This window comes from Anabrus simplex, chromosome X, assembly GCF_040414725.1.
Source record: "Anabrus simplex isolate iqAnaSimp1 chromosome X, ASM4041472v1, whole genome shotgun sequence".
NCBI lineage: Eukaryota > Metazoa > Arthropoda > Insecta > Orthoptera > Tettigoniidae > Anabrus > Anabrus simplex.
The window spans coordinates 79,114,877-79,120,876 of NC_090279.1; the positions used below are offsets into that span (position 1 = coordinate 79,114,877).

Here is a 6,000-nt window from a genome sequence, read left to right on the forward strand (position 1 = left end):
TCATGTCTGGCTTGTTTCTAGGCCAATCAAGCACTTTTACATTGTTTTCCCTTAAAAATTCCATTACATTTTCGGCTTTGTGGCAAGGAGTTCCATTTTGCATAAAAATAAATTCACTTTGCCGAAACCGCTCTTGCATCTGAGGTAGCAAACGGGTTCCTAATACTATACTGTTCACGTCACGTAGTTCCTTCTACAATATATAATCGTCCACAGCCGTGCCGAGAAATCAAACTCCAGACCATCACTAATGTTGCATGCTTCACTCTTAGCTTCAGACAATCTGGATGGAATGCTTCTCCTACTTTTCTTCTGACATATTGACTTGTGTTTTCTTTGGCAGGTAATACCGATTCGTCACTAAAACAAACCTGAAATAAATAAAACAAATAAGCCTAGAACTAATTGCAATAAGCTGTACAGTTACATCAGTTACATTGGCTTAAAAATAGAATAATGAATGATAATTTAGGAATTACAGTAATTTTCATGGACTAGCATTTTTCCAATCATCAGATGACCAATTTTGGAGAGTTTTGGCCCACTGGAACCTCCTGGCAGCCATAGCAGGAGTAATCTTTGCTTTTCTTCAAGGTCGTCTTGCTTTCATTCTAGCATTAAACAGATCACGTCTCTCAGTCCTGGCTGATACAAATGTCCAGTACTCTTCTAATACCTTACGTAAATCCGAACTAGTACCCTTGCGATTGCTTACTGACAAATTAAGCAACTTTCGCTTACTTCTTGGGGTTAGTTTCTTCTTTCGCACACAGTTTCCAACACGTTGTTGACATTGTGTTCCTCTTATCTTCACGTTCTTTAATTCTACAAACAGATTGCTGTGATATTTGCATATAGAAGCTACCTATTGCTGTGAGTAACGTTTCACAACAAGTAGCTCTCTAACAATGCGCGGAAGTCTTTCCGTCTGCCTATAACCTCAAAATTTGACAGTTCTTTGGAACCACTCTTATAAAATATCAACTGAACTCATGAATGTTATCAATAATGCATGTAACTTACAGAATGCACAGACATAACAACAGGTTACATTATTTACTTCCATACAGCAACAATATGCCGATATAGACGATAAACAACAGAACATGAGCACTTACGAAAGTGACACAACCACCTGAATAATGAAATTATACTGTGGTTCTCAATGTAGCCCTTATATGAAAAAAATACATTATTTAGGTCAGGGATATCCCAAGGGGTAACTTTACCACCAAACATGTTCTAGGATTAGGCTATAAAGTTCGATAATTTACCTAAAGATAGAAATATCTCTTTTACCCTAATAATTGGACCACATCTATGTATTTCTAGAAAGTAGAACTCAGAGCATTAGAGTAGGTGAAGCTTTAGTTGATCCTGTGTCAGTCATGGAATTGGGTCCCACAGGGCAGTATTATGAGACCTTTATTTTCTGATATATGTAAACAATATGAATAATGAACTTAAATCAGAGATAAGGATCTTTCTAATAAATAAGTTTCAGGATTGTGAGTGACTGCGAAAAGACCTTGACGATATTGTAATATGGACATTGGGAAATGTTATGTTGGTAAACGGGTTGTGTGTTTGACAAATGGAAGGCGTCCTCTCTGGTTTAATTATTGTGTTGATGGGGTGAACATTCCTCCTGGCGATCTCTGTAAGTACCTAGGTATTCATGATAAGGATAGATCTACATTGTGGTAATCACACAAACAGGATTGAAAATAAAATTTACAGATTTGTTAATATGATTATGAGGTCATTTAGGGGTTGTAGAGGAGAGGGCATGTAAGTCTCCAGCAAGACCACAATGAGCATATGTGACTGTCACCAGTATTACTTGATTAGAGAACAGGAAAAAATCCACAGGAACAGCTCCATTTCTTGTAGGTGATTTATGACAAAAGGGTTGTGTTACAGAGATTTTGTAAAGTTTCGGGTGGGAAGTATTTGAGAAAGGAGACGAGCTATTGGATTGAGCAGTTTATTCTGAGGTGTCATTGGAGAGATGGCTTGGAATGATATTAGTTGATGATTTACAGTAATTTGAGTCTTGTTCTTTAAATATAGAAGAGATCAGAACATGAAGATAAGTTAGAATTTAAAGGGATACATTTTTGCAAATGTTCACTTATAGGAAGATGATACAGTGATTGAAATAATTTACCAAGGGAGTTACAGTTCCACAGTCTTTTTTCTACATAAACAACTGACAGCCCTAAATGCTGTTGATTGATTGATTGATTGATTGATTGATTGATTGATTGATTGATTGATTGATTGATTGATTGATTGATTGATTGATTAATTAATTGTTTTGGTCTTAATGCGATGTACAGAGAGGGATGATGGATATTTCTATGGTCATGATTTTTTTTTGCTAGGGGCTTTACGTCGCACCGACACAGATAGGTCTTATGGCGACGATGGGATAGGAAAGGCCTAGGAGTTGGAAGGAAGCGGCCGTGGCCTTAATTAAGGTACAGCCCCAGCATTTGCCTGGTGTGAAAATGGGAAACCACGGAAAACCATCTTCAGGGCTGCCGATAGTGGGATTCGAACCTACTATCTCCCGGATGCAAGCTCACTGCCGCGCGCCTCTACACGCACGGCCAACTCGCCCGGTGGTCATGATTTAAGCATTGTCTACTTGTTTTGAAAGTGGTAGGAATAATGTGGGATTATTTGATATTACAGTGAAGTGTTCTGGGAAATAAAGTATATAATAACATGGAACTGAACAAAGTAGTGACACGTCAGGCCATGTATAGAAAGATGGGAAGAGGGGAATGTGAAAATAGGTAGTCATTGTGGAAATAGGGATCAACAATAAGAGAAAGAGGAGCAAGGAATTGTATTGGTAATGATTTGGGGATAGTATTTATTATTTTTATTATTGTTATTGCACTGGAGTACACCCACCATGTTTATTTAAATTAAGCGCCTTCGTTAAGGTCCTCCTTAAAGTAAAGTTTGAAACGCCTATTACAAGAAGTTTGAACATTTCTGAACAAATATCTCTACTATAAACTTATGTTGTTCCCTCTGGTGTTAATGTGAACTATTAAAGTTGTAGATAAATTTTGTATGTAAAGGTATCTTAAACTATAATGTTCGTTTTTGTTTTTTCATGTTCAAAGTACTACAACGCTTTTATCACTTCCCGCCAACTATGATGTAGGCCAATGAGAAATTTTGTTCATTTATTTTTCTACCGTTTGAAATTTTCTGGTATTTATTTGTTTATCCAATACGAATTCGGGGTGTGTCGGGGCTTAGCCCAGAGTTTTCTGGAACTTTCGCCTCTACTATAAAAGCTGACACCTTTTGGACCAAGTTCTCTTAGTGATCACTCCGGTCTAAAGTGAATTTATAAAGGAGACGGGCGCGCCTCGTTCATCTTCGAGAGGTCCACCAGTTCAAGGTAATGGCAGATCCTGATGAAAATCTGATAGTCTTCCATAGCTAGCTCGAGGGGAAGGTTTCAAATCTTTCGTAATGTAACTTCATTTTCTAAAAATGTAAAGTTCAAACTCTAAATGTAAGTTTCAACCAAGCCGAAGGAACTTAACAGAAATCAGGGAATAGAGAGTGATGTACCCTCTTGTGTTTCCTCTCAACTTGATTGTGAGGTGACTATGATTTTGTAACCTTTTCTGTCTTGTAATTTTTGAAACTTAAACCTTTTTCTGCATCTAGTCACCTCCGTAGTATAGGCTTAGCCTCTGTAACGTCGGGCCATGAGCCCAAATAATTTTTTATGGATGTAATATAAAATTCTAGGAGTGCCAGTGTTTGCCTTCTTATCATTTTGGTTTTTGGGCCAATAATTTAACCTTTTATTTTAACCATAAGCCTTGTAGAATGGGTACTTGTTACCTCTGTTTAACTCCATTTATTTCATGTTAAAGGTATCAGACTGTTGAGCAGTTTCCAAGACAGAGAATACTGTTTAATTTTGTTAAATGTAAGTTGTGCCTTTGATAGACCTCAAAAATGTGAATTTTCGTAAACGTTTTTTAAGTGTGAATTCATAAAGCAAGGACGCTCTTCCTATTAATTGTAAAGGCATTGATGTAAAGGCTGAATGGTGCCTTTGTAAGCCTGGAATGGTACAATGTGTGGAGAGTAGTCTGCTATATAATTTTGTGGAGCAAATATGTTCTTACTGATGGTGTAAAAGCAATTGGAAGATCCGTCTCCTTGACTATTGATTGAAAGGGAGCAGCTGTGCTCGCGTAAAGTCTGTAAATTGAGAGCTTCAAGCTCATGTTGTAAATAGTTGGTTTTTTTCCATATTTGTCACGCAAGGGTACGAGCTAGCAAAGTGTGTATATTTAAGATTTGAAAAGAAAAATGAAAGGTCAAGAAAAGGAATAAAACTGCCAACTTCAAAGAGTTTTAAATCAATCTTTCGGTTTTTGCATATCCACACATTCATCTACACAACTTCTTTCACCTCTATCAACTACGGTATCCCCGAAACAATTATTATTATTATTATTATTATTATTATTATTATTATTATTATTATTATTATTATTATTATTATTATTATTATTATTTATTTTCCTTAAATTGTACGTGTACACATACATGGAATTGTCTCCATTCCCACATGTATGTGTACATATACTCTGCTGAATATTCACAATTATGTAGGTAATTATGAATTTACATGTGTACAAATGCTACTCCTTTTCTATGCTACCCTGCCTACTGCTATCCTACAGTGTGTTCCTTTTCAAGTTTTTATCCCTCTTATCGCCTGTCCGAAAAATGCTGGCATAAGGGACTCGGGTTAAGACGCAGCAGGTCGTTATGTAAGTTAGGTTCCAAAAAGTGTAAAAATAAAGTAAATACATGCAATGTAAACTTTGATGATGATGATGATGATATTTAAAGGGGCCTAACATCTAAGGTCAAGCCCCAATGCAAATTTTAATCTAATAGCAGTTGTATAGTATGATTTGAAGTAATTCCACATGTTTTATATGAGTTGATTTTGTTTTTAAATACATAAGATATTATGAGGAATTTTGTAAATAATATAAATTTATTAAGGATGAGCTGTGTGTTCAGTAGAAATAGAAATTGGTGTAAATTGTATAATACTGTATTTTATGAAACTGTCTTCTTCTCTGTTCATTTAATATTCAGTGCTTGGTAATAATGTGTTTATGTGTACCATTTGCCACAAACCTCTTATGCATTTAAAGTGATTTTTTATTCTTCCTTTCCATTCTTTTATTTATAACATGGGAGATAAATTAATTATACTCTTCTTGTGCCACTATGTAATTTATTTTCTCAGCTGTTTTTTGTTTAGGCCTATATATTTTTATTCCCTTACTTCTTTATTCTACTTTTCATATTTCTTACTTACAGCCTTCCGAAGGTATTAAGGAGGAAATATTCATAGAAGAACATGCTGATGATCAGCCGTTGCTGTACATCAATGAAGAAACAAGGTACGTACACTAGAAATCCTATAAAATATGGAATATGTTTTACCTGTTCTCAGTTGTATTCAGTAGTGGTTGATTTGTCCCCCAAAACTAGCCATTTTTATCAGTTTAATCCCTTCTTTACGAGATTACATTTAAACGCTAATATCTTAACATTCTATTGGTGAAAATTATCTAAAATATTTAGGAACTTTAAGATCATATTTAATATTCTCTCACGTAGTATCTTTGACTATATGTTCACAAAAGGAATCTCTGGTAAAACTAGGCAATTTTGAAGTGTATTTGTTTTCAATACATTTAAGCAACCATGAAAAATGTGTTCTTTCTTTCAATGTCTCTGCATCATGTGTTCATCACATCTTTATCATCTGAAATTCCATCTGCAAATATTGACTTCAGATATTCTAAGTAATTTTGTACATTCGTACAGTGACACACAGGAAAAGCCATGTTTGTAGATTATAAACTAAATCTGCAAATTCAAAATTGTTAAGTTTTATGTACATTGCAAATAATATAATAATTT

At 35.1% G+C, this 6,000-nt stretch overlaps 1 long non-coding RNA gene across 1 annotated transcript in view; it reads left to right on the top strand.

Annotated features, from left to right (window-relative positions):
• LOC137503092 (uncharacterized) overlaps positions 1 to 5,474 on the top strand; it is a 38,033-nt gene extending 32,559 nt beyond the window's left edge. The window contains exon 3 of the long non-coding RNA XR_011019042.1: positions 5,392 to 5,474. This is a non-coding gene — a long non-coding RNA (uncharacterized lncRNA). The remainder of the gene's footprint in view (positions 1 to 5,391) is intronic.
• The last annotated feature ends 526 nt before the right edge of the window (positions 5,475 to 6,000 follow it).